Raw genomic sequence first — 14052 nt, 5'->3', positions numbered from 1 at the left:
CCTCCAGCCGACTTGACTCCATGGGTCTATTGCTGCCTCGGGCACCTTATGGCCGTTCTGCTGTGAGTCTAGATTATCGAATGGGACGAAAAACTGATAGTGAATTGTAACGTTCAGGACCTCCTAATGACGATGGATCACTCAAATTGCGTCCCGATTCAATACATCGTCCTCCAAGCGACTTGACTCCATGGGTCTATTGCTGCCTCGGGCACCTTATGGCAGTTCTGCTGTGAGTCTAGATGATCGAATGGGACGAAAAACTGATAGTGAATTGTAACGTTCAGGGCCTCCTAATGACGATGGATCACTCATATTGCGTCCCGATTCAATACCTCGTCCTCCAGCAGACTTGTCTCCATGGGTCGAATGCTGCCTCGGGCACCTATTGGCCGTTCTGCTGTGTGTCAAAGATTTTCGAATCGGACGAAAAACCTGATAGTGATTTGTAACATTCAGGGCCACCTAATGACGATGGACCACACAAATTGCGTCCCGATTCAGTACATCGTCCATTAGCCGACTTGACTCCATGGGACTATTGCTGCCTCGGGCACCTTATGGCCGTTCTGCTGTGAGTCTAAATTATCGAATGTGATGAAAAACTGATAGTGAATTGTAACGTTCAGGGCCACCTAATGACGATGGATCACTCAAATTGCGTCCCTATTCAATACATCGTCCTCCAGCAGACTTGTCTCCATGGGTCTATTGCTGCCTCGGGCACCTTATGGCAGTCCTGCTGTGACTCAAAGATTTTCGAATCGGACGAAAAACTGATAGTGAATTGTAACGTTAAGGGCCTCCTAATGACGATGGAACACTCAAATTGCGTCCCGATTCAATACATCGTCCTCCAGCAGACTTGTCTCCATGGGTCTATTGCTGCCTCGGGCACCTTATGGCCGTTCTGCTGTGAGTCAAAGATTTTCGAATCGGACGAAAAACTGATAGTGAATTGTACCATTCAGGGCCACCTAATGACGATGGACCACACAAATTGCGTCCCGATTCAGTACATCGTCCTCCAGCCGACCTGACTCCATGGGTCTATTGCTGCCTCGGGCACCTTATGGTCGTTCTGCTGTGAGTCTAGATTATCGAATGGGACGAAAGACTGATAGTGAATTGTAACGTTCAGGGCCACCTAATGACGATGGATCACTCAAATTGCGTCCCGATTCAATACATCGTCCTCCAGCAGACTTGTCTCCATGGGTCTATTGCTGCCTCGGGCACCTTATGGCCGTTCTGCTGTGAGTCAAAGATTTTCGAATCGGACGAAAAACTGATAGTGAATTGTAACTTTCATGGCCACCTAATGACGATGGATCACTCAAATTGCGTCCCGATTCAATACATCGTCCTCCAGCAGACTTGTCTCCATGGGTCTATTGCTGCCTCGGGCACCTTATGGCCGTTCTGCTGTGAGTCAAAGATTTTTGAATCGGACGAAAAACTGATAGTGAATTGTAACGTTCAGGGCCACCTAATGACGATGGATCACTCAAATTGCGTCCTGATTCAATACATCGTCCTCCAGCAGACATCACTTCATGGGTCTATTGCTGCCTCGGGCACCTTATGGCCGTTCTGCTGTGAGTCAAAGATTTTCGAATCGGACGAAAAACTGATAGTGATTTGTAACATTCAGGGCCACCTAATGACGATGGACCACACAAATTGCGTCCCGATTCAATACATCGTCCTCCAGCCGACTTGACTCCATGGGTCTATTGCTGCCTCGGGCACCTTATGGCCGTTCTGCTGCGAGTCAAAGATTCTCGAATCGGACGAAAAACTGATAGTGAATTGTAACTTTCAGGGCCACCTAATGACGATGGATCACTCAAATTGCGTCCTGATTCAATACATCGTCCTCCAGCAGACATCACTTCATGGGTCTATTGCTGCCTCGGGCACCTTATGGCCGTTCTGCTGTGAGTCTAGATTATCGAATGGGACGAAAAACTGATAGTGAATTGTAACGTTCAGGGCCACCTAATGACGATGGATCACTCAAATTGCGTCCCGATTCAATACATCGTCCTCCAGACGACTTGACTCCATGGGTCTATTGCTGCCTCTGGCACCTTATGGCCGTTCTGCTGTGAGTCTAGATTATCGAATGGGACGAAAAACTGATAGTGAATTGTAACGTTCAGGACCTCCTAATGACGATGGATCACTCAAATTGCGTCCCGATTCAATACATCGTCCTCCAGGCGACTTGACTCCATGGGTCTATTGCTGCCTCGGGCACCTTATGGCCGTTCTGCTGTGACTCTAGATGATCGAATGGGACGGAAAACTGATAGTGAATTGTAACGTTCAGGGCCTCCTAATGACGATGGATCACTCAAATTGCGTCCCGATTCAATACATCGTCCTCCAGCAGACTTGTCTCCATGGGTCGATTGCTGCCTCGGGCACCTATTGGCCGTTCTGCTGTGAGTCAAAGATTTTCGAATCGAACGAAAAACTGATACTGAATTGTAACATTCAGGGCCACCTAATGACGATGGACCACGCAAATTGCGTCCCGATTTAATACATCGTCGTCCAGCCGAGTTGACTCCATGGGTCTATTGCTGCCTCGGGCACCTTATGGCCGTTCTGCTGTGAGTCAAAGATTCTCGAATCGGACGAAAAACTGATAGTGAATTGTAACTTTCAGGGCCACCTAATGACGATGGATCACTCAAATTGCGTCCCGATTCAATACATTGTCCTCCAGCAGACTGTCTCCATGGGTCTATTGCAGCCTCGGGCACCTTATGGCCGTTCTGCTGTGAGTCTAGATTATCGAATGGGACGAAAAACTGATAGTGAATTGTAACGTTCAGGGCCTCCTAATGTCGATTGATCACTCAAATTGCGTCCCGATTCAATTCATCGTCCTCCAGCCGAGTTGACTCCATGGGTCTATAGCTGCCCCGGGCACCTAATGGACGTTCTGCTGTGAGTAGATGATCGAATGGGACGAAAAACTGATAGTGAATTGTAACGTTCAGGGCCTCCTAATGACGATGGATCACTCAAATTGCGTCCCGATTCAATACCTCGTCCTCCAGCAGACTTGTCTCCATGGGTCGATTGCTGCCTCGGGCACCTTATGGCCGTTCTGCTGTGAGTCTAGATTATCGAATGGGACGAAAAACTGATAGTGAATTGTAACGTTCAGGGCCACCTAATGACGATGGATCACTCAAATTGCGTCCCGATTCAATACATCGTCCTCCAGCCGACTTGACTCCATGGGTCTATTGCTACCTCGGGCACCTTATGGCCGTTCTGCTGTGAGTCTAGATGATCGAATGGGACGAAAAACTGATAGTGAATTGTAACGTTCAGGGCCTCCTAATGACGATGGATCACTCAAATTGCGTCCCGATTCAATACATCGTCCTGCAGCCGACTTGACTCCATGGGTCTATTGCTGCCTCGGGCACCTTATGGCCGTTCTGCTGTGAGTCTAGATTATCGAATGGGACGAAAAACTGATAGTGAATTGTAACGTTCAGGGCCTCCTAATGACGATGGATCACTCAAATTGCGTCCCGATTCAATACATCGTCCCCAGCCGACTTGTCTCCATGGGTCTATTGCTGCCTCGCGCACCTAATGGCCGTTCTGCTGTGAGTCTAGATTATCGAATGGGACGAAAAACTGATAGTGAATTGTAACGTTCAGGGCCACCTAATGACGATGGATCACTCAAATTGCGTCCTGATTCAATACATCGTCCTCCAGCAGACATCACTTCATGGGTCTATTGCTGCCTCGGGCACCTTATGGCCGTTCTGCTGTGAGTCAAAGATTTTCGAATCGGACGAAAAACTGGTAGTGATTTGTAACATTCAGGGCCGCCTAATGACGATGGACCACACAAATTGCGTCCCGATTCAATACATCGTCCTCCAGCCGACTTGACTCCATGGGTCTATTGCTGCCTCGGGCACCTTATGGCCGTTCTGCTGCGAGTCAAAGATTCTCGAATCGGACGAAAAACTGATAGTGAATTGTAACTTTCAGGGCCACCTAATGACGATGGATCACTCAAATTGCGTCCTGATTCAATACATCGTCCTCCAGCAGACATCACTTCATGGGTCTATTGCTGCCTCGGGCACCTTATGGCCGTTCTGCTGTGAGTCTAGATTATCGAATGGGACGAAAAACTGATAGTGAATTGTAACGTTCAGGGCCACCTAATGACGATGGATCACTGAAATTGCGTCCCGATTCAATACATCGTCCTCCAGCCGACTTGACTCCATGGGTCTATTGCTGCCTCTGGCACCTTATGGCCGTTCTGCTGTGAGTCTAGATTATCGAATGGGACGAAAAACTGATAGTGAATTGTAACGTTCAGGACCTCCTAATGACGATGGATCACTCAAATTGCGTCCCGATTCAATACATCGTCCTCCAGGCGACTTGACTCCATAGGTCTATTGCTGCCTCGGGCACCTTATGGCCGTTCTGCTGTGACTCTAGATGATCGAATGGGACGGAAAACTGATAGTGAATTGTAACGTTCAGGGCCTCCTAATGACGATGGATCACTCAAATTGCGTCCCGATTCAATACCTCGTCCTCCAGCAGACTTGTCTCCATGGGTCAATTGCTGCCTCGGGCACCTATTGGCCGTTCTGCTGTGAGTCAAAGATTTTCGAATCGAACGAAAAACTGATACTGAATTGTAACATTCAGGGCCACCTAATGACGATGGACCACGCAAATTGCGTCCCGATTTAATACATCGTCGTCCAGCCGAGTTGACTCCATGGGTCTATTGCTGCCTCGGGCACCTTATGGCCGTTCTGCTGTGAGTCAAAGATTCTCGAATCGGACGAAAAACTGATAGTGAATTGTAACTTTCAGGGCCACCTAATGACGATGGATCACTCAAATTGCGTCCCGATTCAATACATTGTCCTCCAGCAGACTGTCTCCATGGGTCTATTGCAGCCTCGGGCACCTTATGGCCGTTCTGCTGTGAGTCTAGATTATCGAATGGGACGAAAAACTGATAGTGAATTGTAACGTTCAGGGCCTCCTAATGTCGATTGATCACTCAAATTGCGTCCCGATTCAATTCATCGTCCTCCAGCCGAGTTGACTCCATGGGTCTATTGCTGCCCCGGGCACCTAATGGACGTTCTGCTGTGAGTAGATGATCGAATGGGACGAAAAACTGATAGTGAATTGTAACGTTCAGGGCCTCCTAATGACGATGGATCACTCAAATTGCGTCCCGATTCAATACCTCGTCCTCCAGCAGACTTGTCTCCATGGGTCGATTGCTGCCTCGGGCACCTTATGGCCGTTCTGCTGTGAGTCTAGATTATCGAATAGGACGAAAAACTGATAGTGAATTGTAACGTTCAGGGCCACCTAACGACGATGGATCACTCAAATTGCGTCCCGATTCAATACATCGTCCTCCAGCCGACTTGACTCCATGGGTCTATTGCTGCCTCGGGCACCTTATGGCCGTTCTGCTGTGAGTCTAGATTATCGAATGGGACGAAAAACTGATAGTGAATTGTAACGTTCAGGACCTCCTAATGACGATGGATCACTCAAATTGCGTCCCGATTCAATACATCGTCCTCCAGGCGACTTGACTCCATGGGTCTATTGCTGCCTCGGGCACCTTATGGCCGTTCTGCTGTGAGTCTAGATGATCGAATGGGACGAAAAACTGATAGTGAATTGTAACGTTCAGGGCCTCCTAATGACGATGGTTCACTCAAATTGCGTCCCGATTCAATACATCGTCCTCCAGCAGACTTGTCTCCATGGGTCGATTGCTGCCTCGGGCACCTATTGGCCGTTCTGCTGTGAGTCAAAGATTTTCGAATCGAACGAAAAACTGATAGTGAATTGTAACATTCAGGGCCACCTAATGACGATGGACCACGCAAATTGCGTCCCGATTTAATACATCGTCGTCCAGCCGAGTTGACTCCATGGGTCTATTGCTGCCTCGGGCACCTTATGGCCGTTCTGCTGTGAGTCAAAGAATCTCGAATCGGACGAAAAACTGATAGTGAATTGTAACTTTCAGGGCCACCTAATGACGATGGATCACTCAAATTGCGTCCCGATTCAATACATTGTCCCCCAGCAGACTGTCTCCATGGGTCTATTGCAGCCTCGGGCACCTTATGGCCGTTCTGCTGTGAGTCTAGATTATCGAATGGGACGAAAACTGATAGTGAATTGTAACGTTCAGGGCCTCCTAATGTCGATGGATCACTCAAATTGCGTCCCGATTCAATTCATCGTCCTCCAGCCGAGTTGACTCCATGGGTCTATTGCTGCCCCGGGCACCTAATGGCCGTTCTGCTGTGAGTCTAGATTATCGAATGGGACGAAAAACTGATAGTGAATTGTAACGTTCAGGGCCACCTAATGACGATGGATCACTCAAATTGCGTCCCGATTCAATACATCGTCCTCCAGCCGACTTGACTCCATGGGTCTATTGCTGCCTCGGGCACCTTATGGCCGTTCTGCTGTGAGTCTAGATTATCGAATGGGACGAAAAACTGATAGTGAATTGTAACGTTCAGGACCTCCTAATGACGATGGATCACTCAAATTGCGTCCCGATTCAATACATCGTCCTCCAGGCGACTTGACTCCATGGGTCTATTGCTGCCTCGGGCACCTTATGGCCGTTCTGCTGTGACTCTAGATGATCGAATGGGACGAAAAACTGATAGTGAATTGTAACGTTCAGGGCCTCCTAATGACGATGGATCACTCAAATTGCGTCCCGATTCAATACCTCGTCCTCCAGCAGACTTGTCTCCATGGGTCGATTGCTGCCTCGGGCACCTATTGGCCGTTCTGCTGTGAGTCAAAGATTTTCGAATCGAACGAAAAACTGATAGTGAATTGTAACATTCAGGGCCACCTAATGACGATGGACCACGCAAATTGCGTCCCGATTTAATACATCGTCGTCCAGCCGATTTGACTCCATGGGTCTATTGCTGCCTCGGGCACCTTATGGCCGTTCTGCTGTGAGTCAAAGATTCTCGAATCGGACGAAAAACTGATAGTGAATTGTAACTTTCAGGGCCACCTAATGACGATGGATCACTCAAATTGCGTCCCGATTCAATACATTGTCCTCCAGCAGACTGTCTCCATGGGTCTATTGCAGCCTCGGGCACCTTATGGCCGTTCTGCTGTGAGTCTAGATTATCGAATGGGACGAAAAACTGATAGTGAATTGTAGCGTTCAGGGCCTTGTAATGTCGATTGATCACTCAAATTGCGTCCCGATTCAATTCATCGTCCTCCAGCCGAGTTGACTCCATGGGTCTATTGCTGCCCCGGGCACCTAATGGCCGTTCTGCTGTGAGTCTAGATGATCGAATGGGACGAAAAACTGATAGTGAATTGTAACGTTCAGGGCCTCCTAATGACGATGGATCACTCAAATTGCGTCCCGATTCAATACCTCGTCCTCCAGCAGACTTGTCTCCATGGGTCGATTGCTGCCTCGGGCACCTATTGGCCGTTCTGCTGTGAGTCAAAGATTTTCGAATCGAACGAAAAACTGATAGTGAATTGTAACATTCAGGGCCACCTAATGACGATGGACCACGCAAATTGCGTCCCGATTTAATACATCGTCGTCCAGCCGAGTTGACTCCATGGGTCTATTGCTGCCTCGGGCACCTAATGGCCGTTCTGCTGTGAGTCTAGATTATCGAATGGGACGAAAAACTGATAGTGAATTGTAACGTTCAGGGCCACCTAATGACGATGGATCACTCAAATTGCGTCCTGATTCAATACATCGTCCTCCAGCAGACATCACTTCATGGGTCTATTGCTGCCTCGGGCACCTTATGGCCGTTCTGCTGTGAGTCAAAGATTTTCGAATCGGACGAAAAACTGATAGTGATTTGTAACATTCAGGGCCACCTAATGACGATGGATCACTCAAATTGCGTCCCGATTCAATACATCGTCCTCCAGCCGACTTGACTCCATGGGTCTATTGCTGCCTCGGGCACCTTATGGCCGTTCTGCTGTGAGTCTAGATTATCGAATGGGACGAAAAACTGATAGTGAATTGTAACGTTCAGGGCCACCTAATGACGATGGATCACTCAAATTGCGTCCCGATTCAATACATCGTCCTCCAGCAGACTTGTCTCCGTGGGTCTATTGCTGCCTCGGGCACCTTATGGCCGTTCTGCTGTGAGTCAAAGATTTTCGAATCGGACGAAAAACTGATAGTGAATTGTAACTTTCATGGCCACCTAATGACGATGGATCACTCAAATTGCGTCCCGATTCAATACATCGTCCTCCAGCAGACTTGTCTCCATGGGTCTATTGCTGCCTCGGGCACCTTATGGCCGTTCTGCTGTGAGTCTAGATATCGAATGGGACGAAAAACTGATAGTGAATTGTAACGTTCAGGGCCACCTAATGACGATGGATCACTCAAATTGCGTCCCGATTCAATACATCGTCCTCCAGCCGACTTGACTCCATGGGTCTATTGCTGCCTCGGGCACCTTATGGCCGTTCTGCTGTGAGTGTAGATTATCGAATGGGACGAAAAACTGATAGTGAATTGTAACGTTCAGGGCCTCCTAATGACGATGGATCACTCAAATTGCGTCCCGATTCAATACATCGTCCTGCAGCCGACTTGACTCCATGGGTCTATTGCTGCCTCGGGCACCTTATGGCCGTTCTGCTGTGAGTCTAGATTATCGAATGGGACGAAAAACTGATAGTGAATTGTAACGTCAGGGCCTCCTAATGACGATGGATCACTCAAATTGCGTCCCGACTCAATACATCGCCCCCAGCCGACTTGTCTCCATGGGTCTATTGCTGCCTCGGGCACCTAATGGCCGTTCTGCTGTGAGTCTAGATTATCGAATGGGACGAAAAACTGATCGTGAATTGTAACGTTCAGGGCCACCTAATGACGATGGATCACTCAAATTGCGTCCTGATTCAATACATCGTCCTCCAGCAGACATCACTTCATGGGTCTATTGCTGCCTCGGGCACCTTATGGCCGTTCTGCAGTGAGTCAAAGATTTTCGAATCGGACGAAAAACTGATAGTGATTTGTAACATTCAGGGCCACCTAATGACGATGGGCCACACAAATTGCGTCCCGATTCAGTACATCGTCCACTAGCCGACTTGACTCCATGGGACTATTGCTGCCTCGGGCACCTTATGGCCGTTCTGCTGTTAGTCTAGATTATCGAATGGGACAAAAAACTGATAGTGAATTGTAACCTTCAAGGCCTCCTAATGACGATGGATCACTCAAATTGCGTCCTGATTCAATACATCGTCCTCCAGCAGACTTGTCTCCATGGGTCTATTGCTGCCTCGGGCACCTTATGGCCGTTCTGCTGTGAGTCTAGATTATCGAATGGGACGAAAAACTGATAGTGAATTGTAACGTTCAGGGCCACCTAATGACGATGGATCACTCAAATTGCGTCCCGATTCAATACATCGTCCTCCAGCCGACTTGACTCCATGGGTCTATTGCTGCCTCGGGCACCTTATGGCCGTTCTGCTGTGAGTCTAGATTATCGAATGGGACGAAAAACTGATAGTGAATTGTAACGTTCAGGACCTCCTAATGACGATGGATCACTCAAATTGCGTCCCGATTCAATACATCGTCCTCCAAGCGACTTGACTCCATGGGTCTATTGCTGCCTCGGGCACCTTATGGCAGTTCTGCTGTGAGTCTAGATGATCGAATGGGACGAAAAACTGATAGTGAATTGTAACGTTCAGGGCCTCCTAATGACGATGGATCACTCATATTGCGTCCCGATTCAATACCTCGTCCTCCAGCAGACTTGTCTCCATGGGTCGATTGCTGCCTCGGGCACCTATTGGCCGTTCTGCTGTGTGTCAAAGATTTTCGAATCGGACGAAAAACCTGATAGTGATTTGTAACATTCAGGGCCACCTAATGACGATGGACCACACAAATTGCGTCCCGATTCAGTACATCGTCCATTAGCCGACTTGACTCCATGGGACTATTCCTGCCTCGGGCACCTTATGGCCGTTCTGCTGTGAGTCTAAATTATCGAATGTGATGAAAAACTGATAGTGAATTGGAACGTTCAGGGCCACCTAATGACGATGGATCACTCAAATTGCGTCCCGATTCAATACATCGTCCTCCTGCAGACTTGTCTCCATGGGTCTATTGCTGCCTCGGGCACCTTATGGCCGTTCTGCTGTGAGTCAAAGATTTTCGAATCGGACGAAAAACTGATAGTGAATTGTAACATTCAGGGCCACCTAATGACGATGGACCACACAAATTCAGTACATCGTCCTCCAGCCGACCTGACTCCATGGGTCTATTGCTGCCTCGGGCACCTTATGGTCGTTCTGCTGTGAGTCTAGATTATCGAATGGGACGAAAGACTGATAGTGAATTGTAACGTTCAGGGCCACCTAATGACGATGGATCACTCAAATTGCGTCCCGATTCAATACATCGTCCTCCAGCAGACTTGTCTCCATGGGTCTATTGCTGCCTCGGGCACCTTATGGCCGTTCTGCTGTGAGTCAAAGATTTTCGAATCGGACGAAAAACTGATAGTGAATTGTAACTTTCATGGCCACCTAATGACGATGGATCACTCAAATTGCGTCCCGATTCAATACATCGTCCTCCAGCAGACTTGTCTCCATGGGTCTATTGCTGCCTCGGGCACCTTATGGCCGTTCTGCTGTGAGTCAAAGATTTTTGAATCGGACGAAAAACTGATAGTGAATTGTAACGTTCAGGGCCACCTAATGACGATGGATCACTCAAATTGCGTCCCGATTCAATACATCGTCCTCCAGCCGACATGTCTCCATGGGTCTATTGCTGCCTTGGCACCTTATGGCCGTTCTGCTGTGAGTCAAAGATTTTCGAATCAGACGAAAAACTGATAGTGAATTGTAACGTTCAGGGCCACCTAATGACGATGGATCACTCAAATTGCGTCCCGATTCAATACATTGTCCTCCAGCAGACTGTCTCCATGGGTCTATTGCAGCCTCGGGCACCTTATGGCCGTTCAGCTGTGACTCAAAGATTTTCGAATCGGACGAAAAACTGATAGTGAATTGTAACGTTCAGGGCCTCCTAATGACGATGGAACTCTCAAATTGCGTCCCGATTCAATACATCATTCTCCAGCCGACTTGTCTCCATGGGTCTATTGCTGCCTCGGGCACCTTATGGCCGTTCTGCTGTGAGTCAAACATTTTCGAATCGGACGAAAAACTGATAGTGAATTGTAACGTTCAGGGCCTCCTAATGACGATGGAACACTAAAATTGCGTCCCGATTCAATACATCGTCCTCCAGCAGACTTGACTTCATGGGTCTATTGCTGCCTCGGTCACCTTATGGCCGTTCTGCTGTGAGTCTAGATGATCGAATGGGACGAAAAACTGATAGTGAATTGTAACGTTCAGGGCCTCCTAATGACGATGGATCACTCAAATTGCGTCCCGATTCAATACATCGTCCTGCAGCCGACTTGACTCCATGGGTCTATTGCTGCCTCGGGCACCTTATGGCCGTTCTGCTGTGAGTCTAGATTATCGAATGGGACGAAAAACTGATAGTGAATTGTAACGTTCAGGGCCTCCTAATGACGATGGATCACTCAAATTGCGTCCCGATTCAATACATCGTCCCCAGCCGACTTGTCTCCATGGGTCTATTGCTGCCTCGCGCACCTAATGGCCGTTCTGCTGTGAGTCTAGATTATCGAATGGGACGAAAAACTGATAGTGAATTGTAACGTTCAGGGCCACCTAATGACGATGGATCACTCAAATTGCGTCCTGATTCAATACATCGTCCTCCAGCAGACATCACTTCATGGGTCTATTGCTGCCTCGGGCACTTTATGGCCGTTCTGCTGTGAGTCAAAGATTTTCGAATCGGACGAAAAACTGATAGTGATTTGTAACATTCAGGGCCACCTAATGACGATGGACCACACAAATTGCGTCCCGATTCAATACATCGTCCTCCAGCCGACTTGACTCCATGGGTCTATTGCTGCCTCGGGCACCTTATGGCCGTTCTGCTGTGAGTCAAAGATTCTCGAATCGGACGAAAAACTGATAGTGAATTGTAACTTTCAGGGCCACCTAATGACGATGGATCACTCAAATTGCGTCCTGATTCAATACATCGTCCTCCAGCAGACATCACTTCATGGGTCTATTGCTGCCTCGGGCACCTTATGGCCGTTCTGCTGTGAGTCTAGATTATCGAATGGGACGAAAAACTGATAGTGAATTGTAACGTTCAGGGCCACCTAATGACGATGGATCACTCAAATTGCGTCCCGATTCAATACATCGTCCTCCAGCCGACTTGACTCCATGGGTCTATTGCTGCCTCGGGCACCTTATGGCCGTTCTGCTGTGAGTCTAGATTATCGAATGGGACGAAAAACTGATAGTGAATTGTAACGTTCAGGACCTCCTAATGACGATGGATCACTCAAATATCGTCCCGATTCAATACATCGTCCTCCAGGCGACTTGACTCCATGGGTCTATTGCTGCCTCGGGCACCTTATGGCCGTTCTGCTGTGAGTCTAGATGATCGAATGGGACGAAAAACTGATAGTGAATTGTAACGTTCAGGGCCTCCTAATGACGATGGATCACTCAAATTGCGTCCCGATTCAATACCTCGTCCTCCAGCAGACTTGTCTCCATGGGTCGATTGCTGCCTCGGGCACCTATTGGCCGTTCTGCTGTGAGTCAAAGATTTTCGAATCGAACGAAAAACTGATAGTGAATTGTAACATTCAGGGCCACCTAATGACGATGGACCACGCAAATTGCGTCCCGATTTAATACATCGTCGTCCAGCCGAGTTGACTCCATGGGTCTATTGCTGCCTCGGGCACCTAATGGCCGTTCTGCTGTGAGTCTAGATTATCGAATGGGACGAAAAACTGATAGTGAATTGTAACGTTCAGGGCCACCTAATGACGATGGATCACTCAAATTGCGTCCTGATTCAATACATCGTCCTCCAGCAGACATCACTTCATGGGTCTATTGCTGCCTCGGGCACCTTATGGCCGTTCTGCTGTGAGTCAAAGATTTTCGAATCGGACGAAAAACTGATAGTGATTTGTAACATTCAGGGCCACCTAATGACGATGGATCACTCAAATTGCGTCCCGATTCAATACATCGTCCTCCAGCCGACTTGACTCCATGGGTCTATTGCTGCCTCGGGCACCTTATGGCCGTTCTGCTGTGAGTCTAGATTATCGAATGGGACAAATAACTGATAGTGAATTGTAACCTTCAAGGCCTCCTAATGACGATGAATCACTCAAATTGCGTCCCGATTCAATACATCGTCCTCCAGCAGACTTGTCTCCATGGGTCTATTGCTGCCTCGGGCACCTTATGGCCGTTCTGCTGTGAGTCAAAGATTTTCGAATCGGACGAAAAACTGATAGTGAATTGTAGCATTCAGGGCCACCTAATGACGATGGACCACACAAATTGCGTCCCGATTCAGTACATCGTCCTCCAGCCGACCTGACTCCATTGGTCTATTGCTGCCTGGGGCACCTTATGGTCGTTCTGCTGTGAGTCTAGATTATCGAATGGGACGAAAAACTGATAGTGAATTGTAACGTTCAGGGCCACCTAATGACGATGGATCACTCAAATTGCGTCCCGATTCAATACATCGTCCTCCAGCAGACTTGTCTCCGTGGGTCTATTGCTGCCTCGGGCACCTTATGGCCGTTCTGCTGTGAGTCAAAGATTTTCGAATCGGACGAAAAACTGATAGTGAATTGTAACTTTCATGGCCACCTAATGACGATGGATCACTCAAATTGCGTCCCGATTCAATACATCGTCCTCCAGCAGACTTGTCTCCGTGGGTCTATTGCTGCCTCGGGCACCTTATGGCCGTTCTGCTGTGAGTCAAAGATTTTCGAATCGGACGAAAAACTGATAGTG

Source organism: Schistocerca cancellata, chromosome 3, assembly GCF_023864275.1.
Source record: "Schistocerca cancellata isolate TAMUIC-IGC-003103 chromosome 3, iqSchCanc2.1, whole genome shotgun sequence".
Classification (NCBI taxonomy): Eukaryota; Metazoa; Arthropoda; class Insecta; order Orthoptera; family Acrididae; genus Schistocerca; species Schistocerca cancellata.
This window is presented reverse-complemented; position numbering follows the sequence as displayed.